This window comes from Megascapheus bottae, chromosome 15, assembly GCF_031878675.1.
Source record: "Megascapheus bottae isolate mThoBot1 chromosome 15, mThoBot2.hap1, whole genome shotgun sequence".
NCBI classification, from domain to species: Eukaryota; Metazoa; Chordata; class Mammalia; order Rodentia; family Geomyidae; genus Megascapheus; species Megascapheus bottae.
In genome coordinates, this window is record NC_143523.1 from 46,051,278 (window position 1) to 46,064,772 (window position 13,495).

At 41.7% G+C, this 13,495-nt stretch overlaps 1 pseudogene; it reads right to left on the reverse strand.

The window, feature by feature from the left end:
* Nucleotides 1–3,172: 3,172 nt before the first annotated feature.
* On the reverse strand, nucleotides 3,173–4,436 carry LOC150054297 (tripartite motif-containing protein 59-like; annotated as a pseudogene).
* Between the last annotated feature and the right edge of the window lie 9,059 nt (nucleotides 4,437–13,495).

Genomic DNA, 13,495 nt, shown 5'->3' on the forward strand with positions numbered 1-13,495 from the left:
CATAGGGGGAAAATGGCAGCATGAAAAGGCAGGATCCTGGGGCCGGAAATTTGGCCTCGTGATAGAGTGCTTGCCTAGCATGCATGAAGACCTAGGTTTGATTCCTCAGTACTACATACATAGAAAAAAGCCAGAAGTGGTACTGTGGCTCAAGTGGTGGAGCTCTAGCCTTGAGAAAGTCCAAGGACAGTGCTCAGGCCCTGTGCTCAAGCCCAGGACTGGCCAAGAAGAGAGAGAGAGAGAGAGAGAGAGAGAGAGAGAGAGAGAGAGAGAGAGAGAGAGAGAGAGAGAGAGAGAGAGAGAGAGAGAGAAAGGAAAAGGCCAGATTCCATGGTGAGTATACTCAGACAGGACTGATATTCAGCAGCAGAAACAGTAGCTTCTTTCCTAAAGTCCCCACCAATGCCTCACTGCCATCAGCCTTTCTCCTTTCTTCCTGATCCTGCAGCTACAGGGTTAGTGCCTGGCACAGCATAGATCGCACAGGGCCTTCCCTCCACCATCTACCCATCAAAGTACTGGCATTGGAAAGCCTTGCTAGTTAAACATTTTGAATATTCCCGCTTTGCCTTTAGGTATTATTTTTCAAAAATGAAAAAGTTAATTAAGGTCAAGGAGCCATTAAAATTTAACTAAAACTAAAATTCCCTCCTCTCAAATTATAAAAATAACTACATAAGCAAACTACTCTCCTCAGCATTCATAGCCAAAAAAATCTCATAGGATTCTGGCTTTGGGATTTTCTTTTCAACCTCACTGTTCTGTGCTTGGCTTGCCTCAAGTCTAATACTAAATCTTTTTTTTTTTTTACCCCATCACTAAACTTTTTTTTTTTTGCGGGGATGGGGGGGGGGGAGAGTCAGGGGCCTGAACTCAGGACTTGAGCACTGTCCCTGAGTTTCTTTTGCTCAAGGATAGCATTCTACCATTTGAGCCACAGTGCCATTTCCTGCACTTCTGGTACTGAGGAATCAAATCCCGGGCTTCATGCATGCTAGGCAAGCACTCCACCACTAAGCCACATTCCCAACCCTCATTCCTAAACTTTCACTGAGAAAAATGCATTCACATTTAGGTTTTAATTATGGCCGACAGATGACTCACAAATGCTTATCCACAGATTCCTTCTCTGACTCTCTTTCCTTATTTTCTGTTGTCTACTTGATGCCTTGATTAGTTGTTACACTCAGGGTACCTCAAAGTCAACCAGTCTGAGACTGTCCCTGTTCTTACGCCCCAACTTAGACTTGTTCCATCCCTCTCCATCTGGACTGATGGCATCACATTCATTCAGTTATTCAAACAAGAAGTCTAGAAGTCATTCCAATGCTCTCAGCCCTTTTATACTATCCATTGCCAAATCCCACCTAGGAAAATTTGGCTAACGAAGGCATTCTTTTTCTCTATGTCCACCACTATTAGTTCTGCCCCACCCACTGTCAGCTTCTGCATGGATGACTGAAATAACTTCCCATCTGGTTTCCCCAATTGATTTTATCTTTCCTTCCACTCCCTCCCATACTCCCACCAGTCCAGTCTGTTCACCTAAGGAGGAGTAATCTTTTGAAGATGGAAATGTGTTTATTGACTACAATAGCCTTGAACAATAGTCTGAAACCTGGATAGGGTCTGCTCTTTATAACTCCTTCCTCTCTTAGCTTCACATATCTCCAACTCTCCCTGCTCAGCCATTATCTTATTGTCAATCACTGTTCTACCTTGGGCCCTTGTAATTCATATTCCTTCTTGATTTTCTTGGAATAGTCTAGTCTCACTATACCATGTACCACCTCTTTGATACACTTGTTACTGTTGCAATTTTACCGCTTCTGTATCATTATTTGATTAAAGTTTGGTTGTTCTTTACCATACTATATCCTTCAAGAGGTCCAGAACAGTGGGTTTTTTCAATTGTTTTGTGTTTGTTGATACTGGTGCTTGAACTCAGGGCCTGTCCCTTAAGGTCTTGCCTCAGGGCTGGGCTCTATCACTTGAGCCCCAGTTCCACTTCTGACTTTTTAGTGGGCAATTGAAAACAAGAGTCTCATGGGCTTTCCTGCAAAGGCTAGCTTCAAACTGTGATTCTCATATCTTAGTCTCCTGAGTAGCTAGGATTATAAGTGTGAGCCACCCATGCAGGGTTAACAGTGTGGTTTTAATCATTTTATTCCTGGAACATAACAGGATATCTGGAATATGGCTGACACTTAATATCTACTTAATGAATATGTTCTGATATATTTCCTTTCATGGGCTTCTTTTTTTACAGTTATGATCATTTCCTATATATACTTTTTATCTTTTTAAACTTTTGATTCTTCCCCCTACCCACACACTTTTTTTTTTTTTTTTTTTTTTTTGTGGATCATGGGGCTTGAACTCAGGCTAGGCCCTATCCCTGAGTTCTACAGCTCAAGGCTACCTCCCTACCCCTGGGCCTGGGTGTTATCCCAGAGCTCTTCATCTCAAGGCTACCACCCTACCCTTGAGCCAAGTCCTACTTCCCATTTTCTAGAGGTTAATTGGAGATAAGAGTCCCAGGTCCTTTTGTGCCTGGGCTGGCTTTGAACCTTAAACTTTTGACTCTTTTATCATTATCCTTTTTCTAAGTTATAACAAGTATTTCTATACCTTATATGTTCAATATCGTTAATGATCTTACAATCTGTCTTTCAGGATTGAGTCTTCACAGAAAAAGTATATGAGGGGCCGGGAGTTTGGCCTAGTGGTAGAGTGTTTGCCTAGCATGCATGAAGACCCAGGTTCGATTCCTCGGTACCACATACATAGGAAAAAGCTGGAAGTGGTGCTGAGGCTCAAGTGGTAGAGTGTTAGCCTTGAGAAAGTCCAAGGACAGTGCTCAAGCCCTGAGCCCAAGCCCAGGACTGGCCAAAAAAAAGAAAGAAAGAAAGAAAGAAAAAGTATATGAAAGCTCTTTATAAATATGTACATATGACACAATATTATATATATATATATTTAAGTCCCATGGATTTTTTTCTTTCTTTCTTTTTTCTTTGCCAGTCCTGGGCCTTGAACTCAGGGCCTGAGCACTGTCCTTGGACTTTCTCAAGGCTGGAGCTCTACCACTTGAGCCACAGCACCATTTCCGGCTTTTTTATATATATGTGGTATCTAGAAATGCAGATCTCAGCCTCCTGAGTAGCCAGGATTACAGGAGTGAGCCACTGCGCCTGGCTCCTGGAGATTCTTTTTGTAAAGATGTGGTCATTGTCACTAATTCAAGCTGCTGCTTTTGTATTTCTGTCCACATTTCAATCTGTAGAGTACTTTCTTGACTCATCATATGGCCAACATCACAGAGAGAAGTTAGGAAATTCTTTTTTCTATTCGAATGTATCAGTAAGCTCCTTAAAATACTGGAGAACAACTTGCTTGTAACCTTGGACCATATTTTCTGAATGAAATTTTTGTTCTTTTAGCTTTTTTGGTGGGAGGGGAGATAGGGGGGAGAGGTGTCAGTCATAGGGTTCGAACTCAGGGCATGGACGTTGTCCCTGAGCTCCTTTGCTCAAGTCTAGTTCTCTACCACTTTGAGTCACAACTCTAATTTTTCTGATTGTTAATTGGAGGTAAGTGTCTCAAGAGCTTTCTTGTGCAGACTGGTTTTGAACTGTGATCCTCAGGTCTCAGCCTCCTGAGTAGCTGGTATTACAGCTGTGAGCCAACAACACCTGGATCTTTAGTTTTGATAAGATGAGTGATATCTGTCCAGTGTGCATCAGTGAGCTGTTTAAGCAATCTTCATTGTGTGTCCTTTTCTTTCAGATAGGTACTCAGAGGACCATCTATAGGATGACCATGATGCTGATGTATAGTTTAGGTCAATAATAGGTTAGCGTTGCCTATCGGCAATGATCACAAATGAATTTTTCTTTTTGCCAGTCCTGGGCTTGGGCTCAGGGCCTGCACACTGTCCTTGGATTTTCTCAAGGTTATAACTCTACCAGTTGAGCCACAGCACCACTTTTGGCTGTTTTCTATGTATGTGGTATTGAGGACTCAAACCCAGTTCTTTGTGCATGCTAGGCAGGCACTCTACCACTAGACCATGCTCCTGGCCCCCACAAACAAATTTTTTATTCAGTGGAAAATAAACACTCAATGGTTGTAGTATGCAGGATAGGTGGTATTTTTGCTGATAACTTTTCAATTATAGCCTTTAATGCAAAATTAGCAGGTAGAGATTCAATACCAGTTGGAGCAATTTCTTCTGCAAATACTTCTAGAGCAAATACTTCTGCAACTAGGGCACTTGAGTAGAATTTGTAGTCTTCATGCATAAAAGTTACCAGATGCCTGAAGAACATTGTCCAAACAATTTTTACAAAATATATAAGAACATCGTAGTACACAGGCCCTTCAGCAATACTGTAACAAATGGGACACATTAACTGGTGTTCAAAGTTGTACATTTCCTTTTTGGAGTTGATTTCCTGGTGTAGTTCTGGTTATCTTTCATCTCCAACTTTCTTTTATTCTTTTCTATAACCTGGTAGACACATAAGTAGCCGGTAGTGGGTAGTGCACAGCATGGACAGAGAGGACTCAGATGGGGCTCTAGGACAGCACCCAGGCAGCAACAGAGTATGGCGGGGCAAGCCCCTCACTCTTGTCTTTACACTTGTTTTTTGTTATGTAACATGGATCCATTTGGTCACCTCGCTTCAGGTCTAAGATAACTCACTAACATTTTGCATTTGTGTATTCTAGAGCTTGAACACAGGGCACTGTCCCTGAGCTTTTGTGTTGAGGGTTAGCACTCTACCACTTGAGCTTTTGGTGTTGGTTTTTCTGTTTTGTTTTGTTTTTGTTTGTTTGTTTGTTTTGCTTTGCTGTTTAATTAGAGATAGTAGTCTCAAAAACTTTTCAGGTGGCTTTGGATTGTGATCCTCAGATCACAGGAGCTAGGATTAGAGGCATGAACCTGTGCTTAGCCAACTCATTAACTTTCAATATCCTACTAACCCAAGGAGGCTTGTATTTAACAACAACAACAACTACAACTGCTAAAAAGAGGCTGGGATTGGTGATGCACACTGTAATCTCAGGACATTCAAAAGGCTAAGGTAGGAGGATAGGGAATTTGAGGTCATCCCAGAGTACACAAAAACACAAGACCGTGTGTGTGTGTGTGTGTGTGTGTGTGTGTGTGTGTGTGTGTGTGTGTACCTACTAGGGCTTGAACTCTGGTCTCCCTTTCTTACTTGGCTTTTTTTTTTCTAGCTTCAATTGTGGCCTCATTCTTTCACTTGAGCCAGACCTGCACTTCAGCTTTTAGCTGGTTAATTGGACATAAGAGTCCAGTTGAGGCATGGTGGCTCACACCTGTAATCCTAGCTACTCAAAAGGCTGAGATCTGAGGATCACAGTTCAAAGCCAGCCTGGGCACTAAAGTCCATGAGACTCTTATCTCCAATGAACCACTAGAAAACTGAAAGTGGTAGGGTGGTAGCCTAGAGCTGAAGAGCTAAGAGACAGAGCTCAGACCCAGAGTCCAAGCCCTATGACTGACAAAAAATAAAGCCCTCTAATTTATCTGTCCAGGCTAGCTTCAAACATTGAATCATCTCAGATGTCAGCTTCCTAAGTAGTTAGGATTATAGAAGTGAGCCATGGGCACCTTGAGAGACCATTAAAAAAAAAAGCGCAATCAAACAAATACACTTATTTAAAGACAGGCTCTCAGCCCAAGTTCATGAGGTTGGAATGCAAAAGAGGACTCAAAGAGATTCATTGATTTTTCTTTCACTCATTCATTTAACAAACGCTTATGGAGGATTGGTTATGGGTCTGTCACTCTGCTGTGTGCTGGGATACAATGAAAGCCTCAGTATCCACTTCAATGAGCTTAAAGGTCAAGTGGGGGAAGAGACAAGTAACTGAGTTCATTGAAGCATCACAATGAGAAAGATGTGCAAGTTGAACACTGAGGGCTAAGACAGCAAATTGGAAGAGGTGACCTTGAATGGATGCTAAAAGGGATAATATTGAAAGGAGAAATGACACTATGAGCAGAGAAAACAGCATATGAAAAATAGAATAGGAAGGAGAAAGCACTAGGCACTCAAGAAACTGAAGATAGTTCTAGTGGTGGGGGTATGGGCCAGCCCTGGAGTAGACATTTGGCTGGAGTACTGGACAAGAGCAAGAACCTAAGGGCCTAGAGTACTCTGCCTGCCACATAAAGGACTTTGAATCTTACTGTGGTTGGGGTGTTATTAAAGTGTATAGATTAGTTTGGAGCACTGGGAAAGACTGATTAAAAGAAGGTTCTGGGGCTTGGAACTGGAGATGTGACTCAAGTGGTAGAGTACCAAACGGGTATAAAAAGCCATTGAAAGCATGAGGCTTTGATTTCAAGCCCTGGTACTGGAATGAGACAGTGGGGGGAGAGGAAAGGGGGTAGAGAGAAAGAACGGGAGGAGAGGGAGAGGGAGAGATGTGGGGGGGAGAAAGATTCTTGAGCCTAAGGCAAAGTATGAACAGGGAAAACCAGTTTGAAGATTACTTATTTAGCCACATAGGAGCTAATTGGGTGAATGTGTGAACCGTATGTGGGTTATGAGGGAAGAGCCACAGATATGGGGGATTTTATGTTGATAGAATAGACTTGGTGACTGGCTGTGAGGAGGAGGAAGGGGTGTTAATTTGGTCTGTTCTCCTGCCTTCACATAAGGTAATTGTATATTTTCACAGCTGAGAAAGAGCTTCAATATGAGTGACTTTCTTAGAGCCGTATCTAATGGGAGGTTGGCCAACCTAGAATTACCATTGGTGGACTTTTGAGGATTAATATTTCAGGGTCATTAGCCCTGTTAATGATCTCTGATTGCCCATTCAATTGGAGAAATTTCTCATCATCATAATCACCAAGCCCTGATGCCATCCAAGCCTGTGTGGGCTGATGCTTGTTCCTCAAATACCCTCAGTGTGCTCAGCCCTGTGTCTGTGGTTTTTAATTCCTGGAACTTCTCCAAAAGCTCCTGTCTTGAGATGAATTAGGAGATGGATTTGTGGTAGGTATAAGGAGATCAGAAAACACTGGGTCTAGCTGTTTGTCTTTTAACTTCCTAAATATGGGATGTGACTTCTAACGTCTTAATAAATAATATATACTTGGGCCAGGAGTTTGGCTTAGTGATAGAGCACTTGCCTAGCATGCACGAAGATCCGGGTTCTATTCCTTAGTACCACATATTTAGAAAAGCCGGAAGTGGTGCTGTGGGTCAGTGGTAGAATGCTAGCACTTAGGAAAACCCCAAGGACAGTGCTCAGGCCCCGAGTTCAAGGCCCAGGACTGGCAAAAAAAAAAAAAAGTTAAGGGACAATACCCAGGTCCTGAGTTCAAACCCTAGTAACTCCCCCCACCTCTAAAGACTGATCTAATTATTCATCTTAGCAATTAGCAGATGGAGAAGACAAAAGGGCTATGGAACTATCTCTCAGTGTTCCAGTAGTAATCTTATCTGAACCTCTGGGGAACTTGTTAGAAGGGTAGTCTCCTGAGTTTGCATGAGATATAGTGAACCAGACTCTTGGGCTTGAGACCCTGCCTGGTATCTTACATTCAGAATTCTCTAGGTAATTCTTTAGCATGCTAAAATTGGATAACCACTGAGCAACATGTTGACAGCTGTTCTCAATGCTGGATGCACATTAGAATTACCTAGGGAACTTAAAAATGTTACCTGATTATTCAAACTTTTCCTCTAGAGAAGTCTGGCTTAATTGGGTCTGAGCTGCAACTTCAATATTTTTTTTATTGTACAGAGTTAAAAACCTCTAAAAGGAGAGACATATCTGGGAAGAGTTTGGAAACAGAAAAAAGGTGAAACATGCCAAAGAAATAATTGTTGGGAGCCTATGAGAGAGACTAGTTAGGGATTTTCGTGTTGGAAATCCAGAGGACATAGAAAGGAAAAAGGGAAGGGTATGAAGGCTGGCTTGGATAATATGGAGTTTGACATAGGAAGAGGCTACTATGTTAATTTTTTTATTTCTGTTATAACAAATTACCTTAAACTTAATGACTTCATATAAGACAAGTGTCTTATTTTCTATTTCTAAAGTTCTGAAATCCCAAATAGGATACAGCAGGTCTAGGGCCCTTCTGGAAGGCCCTAGGGGAAATATGATTCCCTCCCTTTTCCAACTTCTGGAGGTTGCCTTCATTCTTTGGCTAAGGACTCCTCATTACTTTCATCTTTGCCTCTCACCACATTTTCCACTTCTTACTTTGGCCTATCTTCTTATATACATTGTGACAACATTGCTTCCATTGTGGCAATCTAAAATAATCTCCAAATCTTAAGATCTGTAATCACATCTGAAAAGTCCCTTTTTCCATAAAAACTAACACATCCTCAGATTTCAGATATTAGGAGATGGCTATTATGAAGACAGCCAACCGGTTAACTACCCTCTACCCTCTGAAGATTCATACTTATCTCATATTCATAATATGCTCACATCATCCCAACATCTTTCTAAGTATTTGATCCGTTATGATATTATTAACTCAAAGGTCAGATATCTGCAAAGTTTCCTTTGACGTGAAAGGCAGAGATTCTAGTACCAGGGCTTGAACTCAGGGCCTTGAACTTGCTCAAGGACTGGTACTCAATCACTTGAGCCTCAGACATCTTTAAAATAATTTTTAAAAATTAAATATGTAGCCAGGCACCAGTGGCTCATGCCTATAATCCTAACTACTCAGGAGGCTAAGATCTGAGGATCAATGGTTCAAAGTCAGTTTGGGCAAAAGTCTCTGTGAGATTCTTATCTTCAATTAACCACTCAAAAAACGAAAGTGGAGATGTGGCTCAAAATGATAGAATGCTAGCCTTGAACAAAAGACCTCAGACAGTGCCCAGGCCCTGGGTTTAAGCCCAATAACCTACCAAAAAATATATAAATTAGTTGTATAACGTAAGTTTCATTGTAACAGTTCTTCTACACATGTATATATTATATCCTAATCAATGTCACCTATTCTATCATGCTTCCTATCCCACTCCCCCCCCATTCTTTCCCCCACCCAGGCCCAAGACTGAGACTCAAACTTGTCATCTGACACTGCTTTCGCTCGTTGGGTAGTGCTCTACGAACTGAACTATACCTCCAACCCCTTTACCCCTATTCTTAAAACAATTTCAACAAGCTTCATTTGTTGTATTTTCAAATACGCACATTATTTTTTGCTGTATTTATCCTCATCTAGTTGCTTTGTTAGCTTTCTCCCTTCCAACCGGTCTCCCCTCCCGTCACAAAAGAGCAGGTTTTCTATTAGTCGTTTATTTTTTAAAGTGTGTTTATTGCACCAAGGGGGGGGGTTCACTACAGTGTTTCATATGTGCATGTATTCTATTTTGCTCAGAATAACCCTCTCTATTAGATTCATTTTTCTCTATTCCCTAATGTTCTATTGACCAATAGCTTTCATTGAGATTCATTATGTCCAGTTCATAATAGCATATGAACATATACTATGTTCATATATAGTATATATGCAATATATTTCAAAATTATTCACACATACCCTTGCTCCTTACCCTCATTTTTCTGAATAGTCTGTGAGAAGATATAATTCAGCCTACCACAGTTAGCACAGTTTAACAGAGGTGAAAACTATTGCAGATGTGGAAATTCCCAATCTAGAGTCCAATTCCTCCCAGGGTTGGACTGGTTGTGTCTGCCCAGCTGCAGAAAGCCATAGCTGGAAGGTTTGGTCAGCAATTGAGACTGCCTTGGAACTAAGCACTGTTATCGATGCTTTATTCTTAACTCAGACAGAGGATACAGGAAATAAACTTACTGTGCCTGGGACTGTGAAGCCATTTACTCAAGCTCTCTCAGGAGGGTTATGGTACTGCTGAGATAATTCAAACCAGGAGGCTGGTTCCCTGTGGATGGGAGAGGGGAGGAATAAGAAAGAAAGGATAAGAGCCCTGGACTTAGCATCACCCATAACCTGGGACTTCAAAATCAGGATTGGAATTGGAGTGGTCCTGGGAACCCCAACACTTTCCCCCAGGGGATAATCTCCTTCCTGGGTAAGCAAATGTGTGTGTCATGTTGGGCACCACCTCTCCTTCTCAAGCACCTGACTCAGACTCCAGGTAAAGCCCAACCTGATGGGAAGTGACTAAGCATTGAAGTTGCCTTCCTCTTATTGAGGAGGGAGGAAGCTTGAAGCTGGGTCTGACCCTTGATTTCTCAAGGGAGTGAGGAAAAGGGTGGGGCTTTGCTGGTGACAGTACTCTATAGGATGTCCCTACAGGATCCTGAATCTACAACTGCTTCATCTCTATTTCTCTCTTTCTGTCTCTGGTCTCTCTGTGTGACCCCCAATACTGAGAGACTTAAGGGAGGGCCTGCCGGAATCCACTCAGTTTTTCCCTTGCTGTCACCTCAACCTCTGCTGTCTTACTGTCTATCTGCAAGGAGACAAAAGTTTGTGAATCTATTCTGTTAACTAGGGAAGGTTGCTTTGGACAACAGGAAGACTAGGATCCTGACAATAGTGCGGCATGTAGGAAAGCTAGATTATTAAAAAAGCTAGATTACAAAGACTCCTTAAAAAATGCATGGTGCTGGTGGCTTGCACCTATAATCTCAGCTACCCAGGAGGTTGAGATCTGAAGATTGTGGTTCAAAGCCATTCTGGACAGGAAAATCTGAGACTCTTATCTCCATTCTGGGCTGAAGGGGTAGAGCTCTAGCCTTAAGTAAATAAGTTGAGATAGCACCCAGGTCCTGAGTCCAAGCCTCAGTACTGGCACGACAAAATAAAAACAACAAAAACTGAAAAAAACAGTTGGAGTAGTTCTGGAATTTTATTTTATATTATTTGTTGCCAGTCCTGGAGCTTAAACTCAGGGCTTAGAAACTGTCCCTGAGCTTCTTTTTCTCAAGGCTAGTGCTGTACCATCTAAGTCACAGTGCTACTTCTGGCTTTTTCTGTTTATGTGGTACTAAAGAATCAAACTCAGGGTTTCATGCATGCTTTGCAAGCACTCTTCCATAAAGTCACATTCCCAGCACTAGCTCTGAATTTGCACAAGAACTGAAGAACTTGTTATACTTACCTCCAGGAAGAGAAAGTGGATGGCTTAGAGGGTCAATTTTCTCCTCCTCCTCTTCCTCCTTCTTCTTCTCCTCCTCCTCTTCTTCCTCTTCCTCCTTCTCCCTTTTCACCTCCTCCTCTTCCTCCTCCTTTTCTTCTCCTTCTCCTTCTCCTTCTCTTTCTCCTTTTCCTCCTCCTCCTCCTTTTCTTCTTCTTCTTCTTCTTCTTCTTCTTCTTCTTCTTCTTCTTCTTCTTCTTCTTCTTCTTCTTCTCCTTCTCCTCCTCCTCCTCCTCTTCCTCCTCCTTCTCCTTCTCTTTCTCTTTCTCCTTTTCCTCTTCCTCTTTCTTTCCTTCCTTCCTTCCTTCCTTCCTTCCTTCCTTCCTTCCTTCCTTCCTTCCTTCCTTCCTTCCTTCCTTTCTTTCTTCTTTTCTTTCTTTGCCAGTGTTTATGTTTAAACTCAGGCCTAGTTTTCATTTGGCTTTCTCTTGCAATTTTTTTGCCAGTCCCAGAGCTTAAACTCAGGGCCTGAGCACTATCCTTGGACTTTCTCAAGGCTAGAGCTCTACCACTTGAGCCATAGCACCATTTCCAGCTTTTTCTATGTGGTATCTAGAAATTGAGCCCCAGTCTTCATGCATGCTAGGCAAGCACTCTACCACTAGATCAAACTCCTGCCCCCCTTTTTTAAAAATAATTTTAAGTGTTGTTCAATTTGTAAGACTACCTGTCTAAATAGAAAGAATAAAAATACATGGCAAGCTATGAAGGAAGAGAAAAAGACAGTTTTTTTTCATAGTAACACTAAAGCAATTTAGAAGAAATTTATTCATGTATCAGACCAAGATTTTTGGAGACCTTATTGGATGTTCCAAATTGTGCTAGGTTCTAAAGACTCAGCATTGTGCAAGACAGCATCCTTTGCCTTCCAGATCCCAGGCAGCAGTGATTCAGACATAACCAAGTAATGACAACACAGTGTCAGACGCATGATGATGGGAAGGGCAGACACCAGGGAACCATAAAAGAGGTTTTTCTGTTCAAAGTTGGGTAGGCAAAGTGTGACTAGACCTGGTGATGTCCAAGCTAAGACCTTCAGGGTACGTAGGATTAGGTTAGGAGAAAGAAGAAGAATTCCAGTATGTATGCAAATACTATAAAGACCATAAAATCTTGGCTGCTTCCCTGAAATAACAAGCAGCCAATGGGACTGGAGTGTCAAATTGGGGGGGGGGGTGGTCACATGTTTTGCAAGCTAGTTTAAGGGCAGTTAAAGGTCACCTTGATGGCAAGCATGCAACCCTGAGGGACAAGGTTTAATAATAATTCACAAGTACTGGAATTTTCTGTTATGCCAAGTAAATATGTTTACATAACCTAGCTCATTTAATCCTTCCAACAGGATCCTGAGTTTACAATTTTTTCTTTATCAGTGAGGAAACAGAGTCTCAGAGACATTTGTTACATCTAACATGATCACATAGAAAATAGTGCTATTGTCTAGATTTTGGTAGCCCAAGCAGAGCTGGAGCTCTCACCCAGACACTCACAAGATATCTGCAAGGTGTGTCTTGTGACCTCCCCATCTGACAGAACAGTGCTTCCCAGTGGGGCTGCTAACATTGCCCCATTGGGACATTTGGCAGAGCCTGGAGACAGGTTTGGTTGTCACAATTGGGGAGTATTATTGTCAACTAGTGCGTAACATCCTACAATGCACAGGACATCTACACAGAGCAAAGAATTTTCTGGCTTAAGATATCTATAGTGTCAAAGAAATCTTGAGATAGACACAGTAAGAGCAGAAGGCAGGCTTCCAGAGGTAGCTACGTGGCAAGTGTGAGAGGTTTGGAAGGGCTTGAAAATACACACACACACACACACACACACACACACACACACACACACACCTTGTATATGCAATATTTATGTCAGTAATAGCAAAGCGTTGGATACATTCTGAAGAACATGTTCCAGTGTATTCCTGATGCCCTCAAAGATCAGTCTTAAAATCTCAGTGGAAAGTGTTAATAAATTGTCCTAGAATTATCCAGAGCTAGCTCTGAAGGCTTTCTTGTCATCTAACAGGTCTAGGACTGTACAAAGGCACTAGCTAAAATGGCTACAAACATGTTTTGATAAAGGACAATCTATTCTACTGAGTTTTAATTCTGCAGAGATATTATATCTAAGCCCAGCATTTTTTAATTAAAAGATTTTATTAACACTTTTTTCATATATTTTTATTGTAATTAATAGAAGGGTTACATTATATTCTCCAGATAGAAGGTGCATTAATTCACATACATTGATACCCTTTCTCATGTCTTGGTCCCCATTTCCCTCCCCTGCACCCCCAAAACACTTTTTTTTTTAACATATTTCAAATGTCAAGTGTAGCAAGTATT